Source organism: Perca flavescens, unplaced genomic scaffold (assembly GCF_004354835.1).
Source record: "Perca flavescens isolate YP-PL-M2 unplaced genomic scaffold, PFLA_1.0 EPR50_1.1_unplaced_scaf_7, whole genome shotgun sequence".
Classification (NCBI taxonomy): domain Eukaryota; kingdom Metazoa; phylum Chordata; class Actinopteri; order Perciformes; family Percidae; genus Perca; species Perca flavescens.
The window spans coordinates 170817-187634 of record NW_021166724.1 but is presented as its reverse complement, the minus strand read 5'-3'; the positions used below and the strand labels follow the sequence as shown (position 1 = coordinate 187634).

The 16818-nt window shown below is 39.1% G+C and overlaps 3 non-coding genes across 3 annotated transcripts; 2 read left to right on the top strand and 1 right to left on the bottom strand.

Moving 5' to 3' along the window:
• Positions 1–4174: 4174 nt before the first annotated feature.
• trnap-ugg (transfer RNA proline (anticodon UGG)) lies at positions 4175–4246 on the top strand. The gene has a single exon. It is a non-coding gene; the product is annotated as a tRNA-Pro (tRNA).
• Positions 4247–6212: 1966 nt separating this feature from the next.
• On the top strand, positions 6213–6284 carry trnap-ugg (transfer RNA proline (anticodon UGG)). Its single transcript has one exon. It is a non-coding gene; the product is annotated as a tRNA-Pro (tRNA).
• A 9418-nt stretch (positions 6285–15702) lies between these two features.
• On the bottom strand, positions 15703–15774 carry trnap-ugg (transfer RNA proline (anticodon UGG)). The gene has a single exon. It is a non-coding gene; the product is annotated as a tRNA-Pro (tRNA).
• Between the last annotated feature and the right edge of the window lie 1044 nt (positions 15775–16818).

Sequence of the window (16818 nt, the reverse complement as noted above, 5' to 3'; positions counted from 1 at the left end):
TAATGGCAAAATCTGCTTATCAACAAATTCCTAATTTAAAGTTCACATTGGTAATAGGCAATGAAGCCCATAAACTTTTTCTAATTTAATCCAAAAACTGAAGACTTTGTTCTCAGCAGTCAATTTGCATTTGAACCTCTCTGGCTTTGGAAGGCCCTGGAATCCCCTAACCCTTCTTGCAATTAACATGAAATGCCAGATAAGTAACCTGCAGCAGAGAATAGTGTAGGGAAATGGTCCTTGTGCTGAAATCCATTATTTTGACATCTTTTCTAAAGTCATCGGGTTCTTACCAAATCCTTCATTTAAAGTCCACATTAGAATTAAGTTCATCCAGATGGTGGAAACTACGCATATTTGCTCTCAGAGGTCAATTTGCGTCGCAGGATATGGCTCTTGTTTGTCGTTGGTCTAGGGGTGTGATTCTCGCTATCATGCTTAAATGAGTTGATGAAGTCACAGTTACACACTAATCTTTTTCATTACGATTCTGCTGTCACTTTTGACTGAAATATTCAAGTTCGAAATTTGGTAAAATGTTGGCATCAAAAGTAATCACAAAGCTAAAACTGCCCTAAGGGCAAAATCTGGTTATCACAAAATTTGAAGTTGTCACTAGTGTCAAGTCCACCCAGATGGTGGAAACTAGGGTTTTTTGTTCACGCACAAAGTAGAGAATTGGTAATAAGCAATGAAGCCAATAAACCTTTTTCTAATTTAATCCAAAAACTGAAGACTTTGTTCTCAGCAGTCAATTTGCATTTGAACCTATCTGGCCTTGGAAGGCCCTGGAATCCCCCTAACCCTTACCAAATCCTTCATTCACAGTTAGACACTTAGCTTTTTTTTCCTTCATTCACAGTTATACAAGTTCAGCTTTTTGTTGGCATTACGATTCTGCTGTCACTTTTGACTGAAATATTCAAGTTCGAAATTTGGTAAAATGTTGGCATCAAAAGTAATCACAAAGCTAAAACTGCCCAAAAGGTCAAAATCTGGTTATCACAAAATTTGAAGTTGTCACTAGTGTCAAGTCCACCCAGATGGTGGAAACTAGGGTTTTTTGTTCACGCACAAAGTAGAGAATTGGTAACATCTTTTCTAAAGTCATCGGGTTCTTACCAAATCCTTCATCTAAAGTCCACATTAGAATTAAGTTCATCCAGATGGTGGAAACTACGATATTTGCTCTCAGAGGTCAATTTGCGTCGCAGGATATGGATCTCGTTTGTCGTTGGTCTAGGGGTGTGATTCTCGCTATCATGCTTATATGAGTTGATTAAGTCACAGTTACACACTAATCTTTTTCATCACGATTCTGCTGTCACTTTTGACTGAAATATTCAAGTTCGAAATTTGGTAAAATGTTGGCATCAAAAGTAATCACAACGCTGAAACTGCCCTAAGGGCAAAATCTGGTTATCACAAAATTTGAAGTTGTCACTAGTGTCAAGTCCACCCAGATGGTGGAAACTAGGGTTTTTTGTTCACGCACAAAGTAGAGAATTGGTAATAAGCAATGAAGCCAATAAACCTTTTTCTAATTTAATCCAAAAACTGAAGACTTTGTTCTCAGCAGTCAATTTGCATTTGAACCTATCTGGCCTTGGTAGGCCCTGGGATCCCCTAACCCTTCTTGCAATTAAGATGAAATGCCAGGTAAGTACCGGGCAGCTGAGAATAGTGTAGGGAAATGGTCCTTGTGCTGGAATCCATTATTTTGACATCTTTTCTAAAGTCATCGGGTTCTTACCAAATCCTTCATTCACAGTTACACACTTAGCTTTTTTTTCATTACGATTCTGCTGTCACTTTTGACTGAAATATTCAAGTTCGAAATTTGGTAAAATGTTGGCATCAAAAATAATCACAAAGCTGAATCTGGCAGTGGAGCCAGAGAAAGAGCCCATGCAAAACAAACTACTTGACCATTGCCTTTCAAGTCAGTGACCGATCTGAGCCGCATTTTGATTGAAAATTGCTAAAAAACTGTTTTATGTGGCTCGTTGGTCTAGGGGTATGATTCTCGCTTTGGGTGAGAGGTCCCGGTTCAAATCCCGGACGAGCCCTAATGGCAAAATCTGCTTATCAACAAATTCCTAATTTAAAGTTCACATTGGTAATAGGCAATGAAGCCCATAAACTTTTTCTAATTTAATCCAAAAACTGAAGACTTTGTTCTCAGCAGTCAATTTGCATTTGAACCTATCTGGCCTTGGAAGGCCCTGGAATCCCCTAACCCTTCTTGCAATTAACATGAAATGCCAGATAAGTAACCTGCAGCAGAGAATAGTGTAGGGAAATGGTCCTTGTGCTGGAATCCATTATTTTGACATCTTTTCTAAAGTCATCGGGTTCTTACCAAATCCTTCATTTAAAGTCCACAATAGAATTAAGTTCATCCAGATGGTGGAAACTACGCATATTTGCTCTCAGAGGTCAATTTGCGTCGCAGGATATGGCTCTTGTTTGTCGTTGGTCTAGGGGTGTGATTCTCGCTATCATGCTTAAATGAGTTGATGAAGTCACAGTTACACACTAATCTTTTTCATTACGATTCTGCTGTCACTTTTGACTGAAATATTCAAGTTCGAAATTTGGTAAAATGTTGGCATCAAAAGTAATCACAAAGCTAAAACTGCCCAAAAGGTCAAAATCTGGTTATCACAAAATTTGAAGTTGTCACTAGTGTCAAGTCCACCCAGATGGTGGAAACTAGGGTTTTTTGTTCACGCACAAAGTAGAGAATTGGTAATAAGCAATGAAGCCAATAAACCTTTTTCTAATTTAATCCAAAAACTGAAGAAGACTTTGTTCTCAGCAGTCAATTTGCATTTGAACCTATCTGGCCTTGGAAGGCCCTGGAATCCCCTAACCCTTACCAAATCCTTCATTCACAGTTAACAATTTCTTTTTTGACTTGATATTTCAAGTTCACTTAAAATGTTGGCATCAAAAATAATTACAAAGCTGAATCTGGCAGTGGAGCCAGAAAAAACAAACTTTTGACTGATTCATATTGACAATTGGTCTAGGGGTGTGATTTTAGATAAATTTGATGAAGTCAAATTCTGCTGTCACTTTTGACTGAAATATTCAAGTTCTTTGGTAAAATGTTGGCATCAAAAGTAATCACAAAGCTAAAACTGCCCAAAAGGTCAAAATCTGGTTATCACAAAATTTGAAGTTGTCACTAGTGTCAAGTCCACCCAGATGGTGGAAACTAGGGTTTTTTGTTCACGCACAAAGTAGAGAATTGGTAACATCTTTTCTAAAGTCATCGGGTTCTTACCAAATCCTTCATCTAAAGTCCACATTAGAATTAAGTTCATCCAGATGGTGGAAACTACGATATTTGCTCTCAGAGGTCAATTTGCGTCGCAGGATATGGATCTCGTTTTGTCGTTGGTCTAGGGGTGTGATTCTCGCTATCATGCTTATATGAGTTGATGAAGTCACAGTTACACACTAATCTTTTTCATTACGATTCTGCTGTCACTTTTGACTGAAATATTCAAGTTCGAAATTTGGTAAAATGTTGGCATCAAAAGTAATCACAACGCTGAAACTGCCCTAAGGGCAAAAATCTGGTTATCACAAAATTTGAAGTTGTCACTAGTGTCAAGTCCACCCAGATGGTGGAAACTAGGGTTTTTTGTTCACGCACAAAGTAGAGAATTGGTAATAAGCAATGAAGCCAATAAACCTTTTTCTAATTTAATCCAAAAACTGAAGACTTTGTTCTCAGCAGTCAATTTGCATTTGAACCTATCTGGCCTTGGTAGGCCCTGGGATCCCCTAACCCTTCTTGCAATTAAGATGAAATGCCAGGTAAGTACCGGGCAGCTGAGAATAGTGTAGGAAATGGTCCTTGTGCTGGAATCCATTATTTTGACATCTTTTCTTTCTAAATCATCGGGTTCTTACCAAATCCTTCATTCACAGTTACACACTTAGCTTTTTCATTACGATTCTGCTGTCACTTTTGACTGAAATATTCAAGTTCGAAATTTGGTAAAATGTTGGCATCAAAAATAATCACAAAGCTGAGTCTGGCAGTGGAGCCAGAGAAAGAGCCCATGCAAAACAAACTACTTGACCATTGCCTTTCAAGTCAGTGACCGATCGGAGCCGCATTTCCTTGATTGAAAATTGCTAAAAGACTGTTTTATGTGGCTCGTTGGTCTAGGGGTATGATTCTCGCTTTGGATGAGAGAGGTCCCGGATTCAAATCCCGGATGAGCCCTAATGGCAAAATCTGCTTATCAACAAATTCCTAATTTAAAGTTCACATTGGTAATAGGCAATGAAGCCCATAAACTTTTTCTAATTTAATCCAAAAACTGAAGACTTTGTTCTCAGCAGTCAATTTGCATTTGAACCTATCTGGCTTTGGAAGGCCCTGGAATCCCCTAACCCTTCTTGCAATTAACATGAAATGCCAGATAAGTAACCTGCAGCAGAGAATAGTGTAGGGAAATGGTCCTTGTGCTGAAATCCATTATTTTGACATCTTTTCTAAAGTCATCGGGTTCTTACCAAATCCTTCATTTAAAGTCCACATTAGAATTAAGTTCATCCAGATGGTGGAAACTACGCATATTTGCTCTCAGAGGTCAATTTGCGTCGCAGGATATGGCTCTTGTTTGTCGTTGGTCTAGGGGTGTGATTCTCGCTATCATGCTTAAATGAGTTGATGAAGTCACAGTTACACACTAATCTTTTTCATTACGATTCTGCTGTCACTTTTGACTGAAATATTCAAGTTCGAAATTTGGTAAAATGTTGGCATCAAAAGTAATCACAAAGCTAAAACTGCCCAAAAGGCAAAATCTGGTTATCACAAAATTTGAAGTTGTCACTAGTGTCAAGTCCACCCAGATGGTGGAAACTAGGGTTTTTTGTTCACGCACAAAGTAGAGAATTGGTAATAAGCAATGAAGCCAATAAACCTTTTTCTAATTTAATCCAAAAACTGAAGACTTTGTTCTCAGCAGTCAATTTGCATTTGAACCTATCTGGCCTTGGAAGGCCCTGGAATCCCCCTAACCCTTACCAAATCCTTCATTCACAGTTAGACACTTAGCTTTTTCATTACGATTCTGCTGTCACTTTTGACTGAAATATTCAAGTTCGAAATTTGGTAAAATGTTGGCATCAAAAGTAATCACAAAGCTAAAACTGCCCAAAAAAATCAAAAATCTGGTTATCACAAAATTTGAAAAATTGTCACTAGTGTCAAGTCCACCCAGATGGTGGAAACTAGGGTTTTTTGTTCACGCACAAAGTAGAGAATTGGTAACATCTTTTCTAAAGTCATCGGGTTCTTACCAAATCCTTCATCTAAAGTCCACATTAGAATTAAGTTCATCCAGATGGTGGAAACTACGCATATTTGCTCTCAGAGGTCAATTTGCGTCGCAGGATATGGATCTCGTTTGTCGTTGGTCTAGGGGTGTGATTCTCGCTATCATGCTTATATGAGTTGATGAAGTCACAGTTACACACTAATCTTTTTCATTACGATTCTGCTGTCACTTTTGACTGAAATATTCAAGTTCGAAATTTGGTAAAATGTTGGCATCAAAAGTAATCACAACGCTGAAATTTGCCCTAAGTGCAAAATCTGGTTATCACAAAATTTGAAGTTGTCACTAGTGTCAAGTCCACCCAGATGGTGGAAACTAGGGTTTTTTGTTCACGCACAAAGTAGAGAATTGGTAATAAGCAATGAAGCCAATAAACCTTTTTCTAATTTAATCCAAAAACTGAAGACTTTGTTCTCAGCAGTCAATTTGCATTTGAACCTATCTGGCCTTGGTAGGCCCTGGGATCCCCTAACCCTTCTTGCAATTAAGATGAAATGCCAGGTAAGTACCGGGCAGCTGAGAATAGTGTAGGGAAATGGTCCTTGTGCTGGAATCCATTATTTTGACATCTTTTCTAAAGTCATCGGGTTCTTACCAAATCCTTCATTCACAGTTACACACTTAGCTTTTTCATTACGATTCTGCTGTCACTTTTGACTGAAATATTCAAGTTCGAAATTTGGTAAAATGTTGGCATCAAAAATAATCACAAAAGCTGAATCTGGCAGTGGAGCCAGAGAAAGAGCCCATGCAAAACAAACTACTTGACCATTGCCTTTCAAGTCAGTGACCGATCTGAGCCGCATTTCCTTGATTGAAAATTGCTAAAATACTGTTTTATGTGGCTCGTTGGTCTAGGGGTATGATTCTCGCTTTGGGTGCGAGAGGTCCCGGGTTCAAATCCCGGACGAGCCCTAATGGCAAAATCTGCTTATCAACAAATTCCTAATTTAAAGTTCACATTGGTAATAGGCAATGAAGCCCATAAACTTTTTCTAATTTAATCCAAAAACTGAAGACTTTGTTCTCAGCAGTCAATTTGCATTTGAACTATCTGGCTTTGGAAGGCCCTGGAATCCCCTAACCCTTCTTGCAATTAACATGAAATGCCAGATAAGTAACCTGCAGCAGAGAATAGTGTAGGGAAATGGTCCTTGTGCTGAAATCCATTATTTTGACATCTTTTCTAAAGTCATCGGGTTCTTACCAAATCCTTCATTTAAAGTCCACATTAGAATTAAGTTCATCCAGATGGTGGAAACTACGATATTTGCTCTCAGAGGTCAATTTGCGTCGCAGGATATGGCTCTTGTTTGTCGTTGGTCTAGGGGTGTGATTCTCGCTATCATGCTTAAATGAGTTGATGAAGTCACAGTTACACACTAATCTTTTTCATTACGATTCTGCTGTCACTTTTGACTGAAATATTCAAGTTCGAAATTTGGTAAAATGTTGGCATCAAAAGTAATCACAACGCTGAAACTGCCCTAAGGGCAAAATCTGGTTATCACAAAATTTGAAGTTGTCACTAGTGTCAAGTCCACCCAGATGGTGGAAACTAGGGTTTTTTGTTCACGCACAAAGTAGAGAATTGGTAATAAGCAATGAAGCCAATAAACCTTTTTCTAATTTAATCCAAAAACTGAAGACTTTGTTCTCAGCAGTCAATTTGCATTTGAACCTATCTGGCCTTGGAAGGCCCTGGAATCCCCCTAACCCTTACCAAATCCTTCATTCACAGTTAGACACTTAGCTTTTTCATTACGATTCTGCTGTCACTTTTGACTGATATATTCAAGTTCAAAATTTGGTAAAATGTTGGCATCAAAAATAATTACAAAGCTGAATCTGGCAGTGGAGCCAGAGAAAGAGCCCATGCCAAACAAACTACTTGACCATTGCCATTCAAGTCAGTGACAGATTGGAGCCGCATTTCTTAGATAGAAAATTGCTAAATCTGTGTTTTACGTGGCTCGTTGGTCAGGGGTATGATTCTCGCTTCACCTGGTTATCACAAAATTTGAAGTTGTCACTAGTGTCAAATCCACCCAGATGGTGGTAGCTAGGCTTTTTTGTTCAAGCACAAAGTAGAGAATTGGTAACATCTTTTCTAAAGTCATCGGGTTCTTACCAAATCCTTCATCTAAAGTCCACATTAGAATTAAGTTCATCCAGATGGTGGAAACTACGCATATTTGCTCTCAGAGGTCAATTTGCGTCGCAGGATATGGCTCTCGTTTGTCGTTGGTCTAGGGGTGTGATTCTCGCTATAATGCTTATATGAGTTGATGAAGTCACAGTTACACACTAATCTTTTTCATTACGATTCTGCTGTCACTTTTGACTGAAATATTCAAGTTCGAAATTTGGTAAAATGTTGGCATCAAAAGTAATCACAAAGCTAAAACTGCCCAAAAGGTCAAAATCTGGTTATCACAAAATTTGAAGTTGTCACTAGTGTCAAGTCCACCCAGATGGTGGAAACTAGGGTTTTTTGTTCACGCACAAAGTAGAGAATTGGTAACATCTTTTCTAAAGTCATCGGGTTCTTAATCCTTCATCTAAAGTCCACATTAGAATTAAGTTCATCCAGATGGTGGAAACTACGCATATTTGCTCTCAGAGGTCAATTTGCGTCGCAGGATATGGATCTCGTTTGTCGTTGGTCTAGGGGTGTGATTCTCGCTATCATGCTTATATGAGTTGATGAAGTCACAGTTACACACTAATCTTTTTCATTACGATTCTGCTGTCACTTTTGACTGAAATATTCAAGTTCGAAATTTGGTAAAATGTTGGCATCAAAAGTAATCACAAAGCTGAAACTGCCCTAAAAGGCAAAATCTGGTTATCACAAAATTTGAAGTTGTCACTAGTGTCAAGTCCACCCAGATGGTGGAAACTAGGGTTTTTTGTTCACGCACAAAGTAGAGAATTGGTAATAAGCAATGAAGCCAATAAACCTTTTTCTAATTTAATCCAAAAACTGAAGACTTTGTTCTCAGCAGTCAATTTGCATTTGAACCTATCTGGCCTTGGTAGGCCCTGGGATTAACCCTTCTTGCAATTAAGATGAAATGCCAGGTAAGTACCGGGCAGCTGAGAATAGTGTAGGGAAATGGTCCTTGTGCTGGAATCCATTATTTTGACATCTTTTCTAAAGTCATCGGGTTCTTACCAAATCCTTCATTCACAGTTACACACTTAGCTTTTTCATTACGATTCTGCTGTCACTTTTGACTGAAATATTCAAGTTCGAAATTTGGTAAAATGTTGGCATCAAAAATAATCACAAAGCTGAATCTGGCAGTGGAGCCAGAGAAAGAGCCCATGCAAAACAAACTACTTGACCATTGCCTTTCAAGTCCAGTTCAGTTTAGCGTCAACTTTTAGCTTTTTAATGAAATTCATACTTCTTAAAACGATTTCCACTTTTTCTACTACTCTCACTACTTCAACTACTACAAACATTCACTGGCCAGTCGTTACCATGACAACAGATACACACCCAGATACTAGAGGCAGGAATATGAACTTTAGTCTGCCTTTTCTCTTGTTCTGGTCTGTCTGTCTGTCTTCTCTCGCTCCTCCTCTCTATCTCTCTTTTTCCACCTGCTTCTCTCTCCCTCTCTATCCGTCTCTCTCTCTTTCTCTCTCTATCCCTCTCTCTCTCTCTTTCTTTCCCTTTGCCTCTCTCTCTCCCTCTCTATCCTCTTTCTCTCTCTTTCTCTCTCTATCCCTCTCTCTTTTCCCTTTCTCTCTCTCCTCTTTCTCTCTCTTTGTCTCTCCCTCTCTCTCCTTCTCTTTCTCTCTCTTTGTCTTTCCCTCTCTCTCTCATCCCCCTCTCTCTCTCTCCCCCTCTCTCTCTTCCTCTCTCTCTCCTTCTCTCTCCATCCCTCCTTCTCTCTCCCTCTCCCCTCCCTCCCCCCCCCTCTCTATTTCTCTATCTTTCTTTCCCTCTCTCTCTCTTTCTTTCCTCTCTATCCCTCTATTTCTCTCTTGTTTGTTCTATGCAATGGATATGGCTGATAATAAGTCTTTTTAGTCAATTTATTGAAACTTCCACTTTTGACAGTTTAACAGTTTAGCTTACCGCTTCTCTACAAATGTATTTCAAGAAATTATTTTATTATTATATATTATATTATATTTTATTAGTGGTGTTCTTCAACTTTTCAATGAAATTCATATTTATTGAACCAATTTCCACTTTTTCAACTATGCTTCAGCTAAAGACCTCACAATGTTCTACATATTTTGTCATTTTTCAACTTTTATAGCCAACAAATCAGTTTAGCGTCAACTTTGAACTTTTTAACGATTTCCACATTTTCAACTATTCTCACTACTTCAACTTCTTCTTACGGATTTGAGATATTCATCCAGTTAGCTTTAGCAATTCAGCTATTCTGCATTCCCACGCATTTTCTGCAGGAAATGCATTTTCTAGTTCTAATGTGGACTTTAGATGAAGGATTTGGTAAGAACCCGATGACTTTAGAAAAGATGTTACCAATTCTCTACTTTGTGCTTAAACAAAAAGCCTAGCTACCACCATCTGGGTGGATTTGACACTAGTGACAACTTCAAATTTTGTGATAACCAGGTGAAGCGAGAATCATACCCCTAGACCAACGAGCCACGTGAAACACAGATTTAGCAATTTTCTATCTAAGAAATGCGGCTCCGATCTGTCACTGACTTGAATGGCAATGGTCAAGTAGTTTGTTTGGCATGGGCTCTTTCTCTGGCTCCACTGCCAGATTCAGCTTTGTAATTATTTTTGATGCCAACATTTTACCAAATTTCGAACTTGAATATATCAGTCAAAAGTGACAGCAGAATCGTAATGAAAAAGCTAAGTGTCTAACTGTGAATGAAGGATTTGGTAAGGGTTAGGGGGATTCCAGGGCCTTCCAAGGCCAGATAGGTTCAAATGCAAATTGACTGCTGAGAACAAAGTCTTCAGTTTTTGGATTAAATTAGAAAAAGGTTTATTGGCTTCATTGCCTATTACCAATTCTCTACTTTGTGCATGAACAAAAAACCCTAGTTTCCACCATCTGGGTGAACTTGACACTAGTGACAACTTCAAATTTTGTGATAACCAGATTTTGCCCTTAGGGCAGTTTCAGCTTTGTGATTACTTTTGATGCCAACATTTTACCAAATTTCGAACTTGAATATTTCAGTCAAAAGTGACAGCAGAATCGTAATGAGAAAGATTAGTGTGTAACTGTGACTTCATCAACTCATATAAGCATGATAGCGAGAATCACACCCCTAGACCAACGACAAACGAGAGCCATATCCTGTGACGCAAATTGATCTCTGAGAGCAAATATGCGTAGTTTCCACCATCTGGATGAACTTAATTCTAATGTGGACTTTAAATGAAGGATTTGGTAAGAACCCAATGACTTTAGAAAAGATGTCAAAATAATGGATTTCAACACTAGGACCATTTCCCTACACTATTCTCAGCTGCAGGTTACTTATCTGGCATTTCATGTTGATTGCAAGAAGGGTTAGGGGATTCCAGGGCCTTCCAAGGCCAGATAGGTTCAAATGCAAATTGACTGCTGAGAACAAAGTCTTCAGTTTTTGGATTAAATTAGAAAAAGGTTTATTGGCTTCATTGCCTATTACCAATTCTCTACTTTGTACATTTTACCAAATTTCGAACTTGAATATTTCAGTCAAAAGTGACAGCAGAATCGTAATGAAAAAGATTAGTGTGTAACTGTGACTTCATCAACTCATATAAGCATGATAGCGAGAATCACACCCCTAGACCAACGACAACCGAGAGCCATATCCTGCGACGCAAATTGATCTCTGAGAGCAAATATGCGTAGTTTCCACCATCTGGATGAACTTAATTCTAATGTGGACTTTAAATGAAGGATTTGGTAAGAACCCAATGACTTTAGAAAAGATGTCAAAATAATGGATTTCAACACAAGGACCATTTCCCTACACTATTCTCAGCTGCAGGTTACTTATCTGGCATTTCATGTTGATTGCAAGAAGGGTTAGGGGATTCCAGGGCCTTCCAAGGCCAGATAGGTTCAAATGCAAATTGACTGCTGAGAACAAAGTCTTCAGTTTTTGGATTAAATTAGAAAAAGGTTTATTGGCTTCATTGCCTATTACCAATTCTCTACTTTGTGCGTTAACAAAAAACCCTAGTTTCCACCATCTGAGTGGACTTGACACTAGTGACAACTTCAAATTTTGTGATAACCAGATTTTGCCCTTAGGGCAGTTTCAGCTTTGTGATTACTTTTGATGCCAACATTTTTCCAAATTTTGAACTTGAATATTTCAGTCAAAAGTGACAGCAGAATCGTAATGAAAAAGCTTAGTGTGTAACTGTGACTTCATCAACTCATATAAGCATGATAGCGAGAATCACACACCTAGACCAACGACAAACGAGAGCCATATCCTGCGGCGCAAATTGACCTCTGAGAGCAAATATATCGTAGTTTTCACCATCTGGATGAACTTAATTCTAATGTGGACTTTAAATGAAGGATTTGGTAAGAACCCGATGACCTTAGAAAAGATGTTACCAATTCTCTACTTTGTGCGTGAACAAAAACCCCTAGTTTCCACCATCTGGGTGGACTTGACACTAGTGACAACTTCAAATTTTGTGATAACCAGATTTTGCCCTTAGGGCAGTTTCAGCTTTGTGATTACTTTTGATGCCAACATTTTACCAAATTTCGAACTTGAATATTTCAGTCAAATGTGACAGCAGAATCGGAATGAAAAAGATTAGTGTGTAACTGTGACTTCATCAACTCATATAAGCATTATAGCGAGAATCACACCCCTAGACCAACGACAAAACGAGAGCCATATCCTCTGCGACGCAAATTGACCTCTGAGAGCAAATATGCGTAGTTTCCACCATCTGGATGAACTTAATTCTAATGTGGACTTTAAATGAAGGATTTGGTAAGAACCCGATGACTTTAGAAAAGATGTCAAAATAATGGTGTTGGGTACCAAGAGTTTGGTTAAATCTGATTTTAACCAAAAGGCCTCAGATTAAACTGACCTCTGGATACAGGACACACATGTGCTCAGAGACAAAGGAACATGTGACCAAGACAAAGGAATCTTGGCCTCCATGTAAACCCCAAAGCCGGGACAATTCACACCTCTATGCGAAATGCCAGCCAGAAGGGAAACTCCTCACAACTGGCAGGAAGTCAAATGACTACAAAAGTGTAGTTTTCACCCTTTCAAGAGTTTTGAGTCTTCCTATTGGTTCAGCGGGACCATAAACACAGCAGGTGGGTTTTAACCTATAAATAACCTGACCCTAGGAAACTCCCCCGTCTTCACTTGCAACTCAGTTGCTGAAAGGAGGCGCGCAAGCGCTTGTGCTAAACTTCCATTTTCTGGAGAATGTGGATTTTATTTCGGTGGATCCTTGAAAACACACCAGTGTTTTCATATCTGCAGTGAGAAGGAAACAACGTTTTTCTTCTCAAAAGTCGACTAAACTTGCCCCTTGCTGCTTTTTGGAGGGGACGTTTCTCCGTGGCCGCTGACGAGCGCCAGGGACCCGTTCTGTTTCATTTCTGGACAGAAACAAACGGACTGAACACACCGTAAGAAGGCTTACGTCTGGGCAGAGATAAGTAGTGTGTTTATTAATGAGCAAAAGGGTTCGCTACCATTGTTGCCATTAATGTGATCTGATTTAATCATGTACTGGTCCATATGTGATTATTAATCTTGTCTGTGAATGTATAAATTGATCACTATACTCGTTGATTTATGTTGTGTTAAGTAGCTGGGTATAACTGTAATCGCTACCTGCTTAAATCACTCCTTTCAGGAGTTTAGTTACTGTCTGCGATAGAATCGCGAAAATCAGCTGTTAGTCACTGAATTAGTTATAATGACAAAAGTTTCCCTCAGTAAGTCAAAAGTCTCTGTCTGTCCTAAACCACACGTTAGCCCAGACCTGAGTGGCTGAGGGGAACTGGGTCATTATCGATAACTCAAGATCAGAGTGCCCCTTTTTTTCCTTTATTATTCTTCTTTCTTCTCTCTCTAACACACACACACACACACACCCACAGGCTAGCCGCGTAGCTCCCGAGCTAACGCTGCAGGCTAGCTTCACACGTGGCATGCTTACGTTCGGACAGAGCTAACACAGGAACTAGCTACCATACCGACTAAGCGTGCGGCGTTGCCTAGCAACCCCGGCTTCTTCAGCCCCTCCTCGTGCACGCAGCACCACTACCGCCCTCTTGAGGCCAAATAGTTTTGTGCAGCTCACAGGAGTAGCCATTTTGGGTAGCTTTGTGTTAGAAATACAGGTCGACATGCCCCTCCTCTCTCACACACACACAAACACACACCCACAGACGTGTCCATGACACATGCTGCTTTGTTTTGCTTTTGTTTTTGGTTGTGATATTGTAAAAAGGTATATGAGTTTATTAGTGAAGGATTATTGATTAGCTACCGATAATTGTGACGTTAATAAATCTTATTATGCTTAATTAGCAGTTGCTTGTGATTATTTGTGTACTTGTTGTAATAATTGCTGGTCAATCAGGTCCGTGTTTGGATTCACCCCTTCCTTTAATTCCTTTTTAAAGGATTACCACAGAATGAGACTGTTCCACAGTTTGATTATTGGTCCCTGACTTGCAGGGTGGTGCCCGTTTTTGATTGTTTGTCGATTTGATAAAGTTATTAATAACCATATTCATAACTTTATTAATATTGATAAAACATATTTGATAATTTGCCAATGATCAAATCTGTACCCTACGAGAATCCTACAATGGATTCCCGCACAAGGACCATTTCCCTACACTATTCTCAGCTGCAGGTTACTTATCTGGCATTTCATGTTAATTGCAAGAAGGGTTAGGGGACCCAGGGCCTTCCAAGGCCAGATAGGTTCAAATGCAAATTGACTGCTGAGAACAAAGTCTTCAGTTTTTGGATTAAATTAGAAAAAGGTTTATTGGCTTCATTGCCTATTACCAATTCTCTACTTTGTGCGTGAACAAAAAACCCTAGTTTCCACCATCTGGGTGGACTTGACACTAGTGACAACTTCAAATTTTGTGATAACCAGATTTTGCCCTTAGGGCAGTTTCAGCTTTGTGATTACTTTTGATGCCAACATTTTACCAAATTTCGAACTTGAATATTTCAGTCAAAAGTGACAGCAGAATCGGAATGAAAAAGATTAGTGTGTAACTGTGACTTCATCAACTCATATAAGCATGATAGCGAGAATCACACCCCTAGACCAACGACAAACAAGAGCCATATCCTGCGACGCAAATTGACCTCTGAGAGCAAATATGCGTAGTTTCCACCATCTGGATGAACTTAATTCTAATGTGGACTTTAAATGAAGGATTTGGTAAGAACCCGATGACTTTAGAAAAGATGTCAAAATAATGGATTTCAGCACAAGGACAATTTCCCTACACTATTCTCAGCTGCAGGTTACTTATCTGGCATTTCATGTTGATTGCAAGAAGGGTTAGGGGATTCCAGGGCCTTCCAAGGCCAGATAGGTTCAAATGCAAATTGACTGCTGAGAACAAAGTCTTCAGTTTTTGGATTAAATTAGAAAAAGGTTTATTGGCTTCATTGCCTATTACCAATTCTCTACTTTGTGCGTGAACAAAAAACCCTAGTTTCCACCATCTGAGTGGACTTGACACTAGTGACAACTTCAAATTTTGTGATAACCAGATTTTGCCTTTAGGGCAGTTTCAGCTTTGTGATTACTTTTGATGCCAACATTTTTCCAAATTTTGAACTTGAATATTTCAGTCAAAAGTGACAGCAGAATCGTAATGAAAAAGCTTAGTGTGTAACTGTGACTTCATCAACTCATATAAGCATGATAGCGAGAATCACACACCTAGACCAACGACAAACAAGAGCCATATCCTGCGACGCAAATTGACCTCTGAGAGCAAATATGCGTAGTTTCCACCATCTGGATGAACTTAATTCTAATGTGGACTTTAAATGAAGGATTTGGTAAGAACCCGATGACTTTAGAAAAGATGTCAAAATAATGGATTTCAGCACAAGGACAATTTCCCTACACTATTCTCAGCTGCAGGTTACTTATCTGGCATTTCATGTTGATTGCAAGAAGGGTTAGGGGATTCCAAGGCCAGATAGGTTCAAATGCAAATTGACTGCTGAGGACAAAGTCTTCAGTTTTTGGATTAAATTAGAAAAAGTTCATGGGCTTCATTGCCTATTACCAATGTGAACTTTAAATTAGGAATTTGTTGATAAGCAGATTTTGCCCTTAGGGCTCGTCTGGGATTTGAACCCGGGACCTCTCGCACCCAAAGCGAGAATCATACCCCTAGACCAACAAGCCACATAAAACATTCTTTTAGCAATTTTCAATCAAGGAAATGTGGCTCCGATCGGTCATTGTCTTGAAAGGCAATGGTCAAGAAGTTTGTTTGGCATGGGCTCTTTCTCTGGTTCCACTGGCAGATTCAGCTTTGTGATTATTTTTGATGCCAACATTTTACCAAATTTCGAACTTGAATATTTCAGTCAAAAGTGACAGCAGAATCGTAATGAAAAAGCTTAGTGTGTAACTGTGACTTCATCAACTCATATAAGCATGATAGCGAGAATCACACCCCTAGACCAACGACAAACGAGAGCCATGTCCTGCGACCCAAATTGACCTCTGAGAGCAAATATGCGTAGTTTCCAGAGCCAAAAGCTCTCTCTCGGAGAGGGAAAGAAGAAAAACTAGAAAATGCATTTCCTGCAGAAAATGCGTGGGAATGCTGAATAGCTGAATTGCTAAAGCTAAACTGGATGAATAGCTCAAATCCGTAAGAAGAAGTTGAAATAGTGAGAATAGTTGAAAAAGTCGTTAAAAAGTTCAAAGTTGACGCTAAACTGAATTGTTGGCTATAAAAGTTGAAAAATGACAAAATATGTATAACATTGTGAGGTCTTTAGCTGAAGTTGAAGAATAGTTGAAAAAGTGGAAATTTGTTCAATAAATATGAATTTCATTGAAAAGTTGAAGAACACCACTAATAAAATATAATATAATATATAATAATAAAATAATTTCTTGAAATACATTTGTAGAAAAGCGGTAAGCTAAACTGTAATACTGTCAAAAGTGGAAGTTTCAATAAATTGACTAAAAAGACTTATTATCAGCCATATCCATTGCATAGAACAAACAAGAGAGAAAGAGAGGGATAGAGAGGAAAGGAGAGAGAGAGGGAAAGAAAGATAGAGAGATAGAGAGAGAGAGAGAGGGGGGGGGGAGGAGGGAGAGAGGGAGGGAGAAGGAGGGATGGAGAGAGAAGGAAATAGAGAGAGAGAGGGACAGGGAGAGGGAGAGAGAGAGGGGGATGAGAGAGAGGGGGAGAGAAAGAGGGGGATG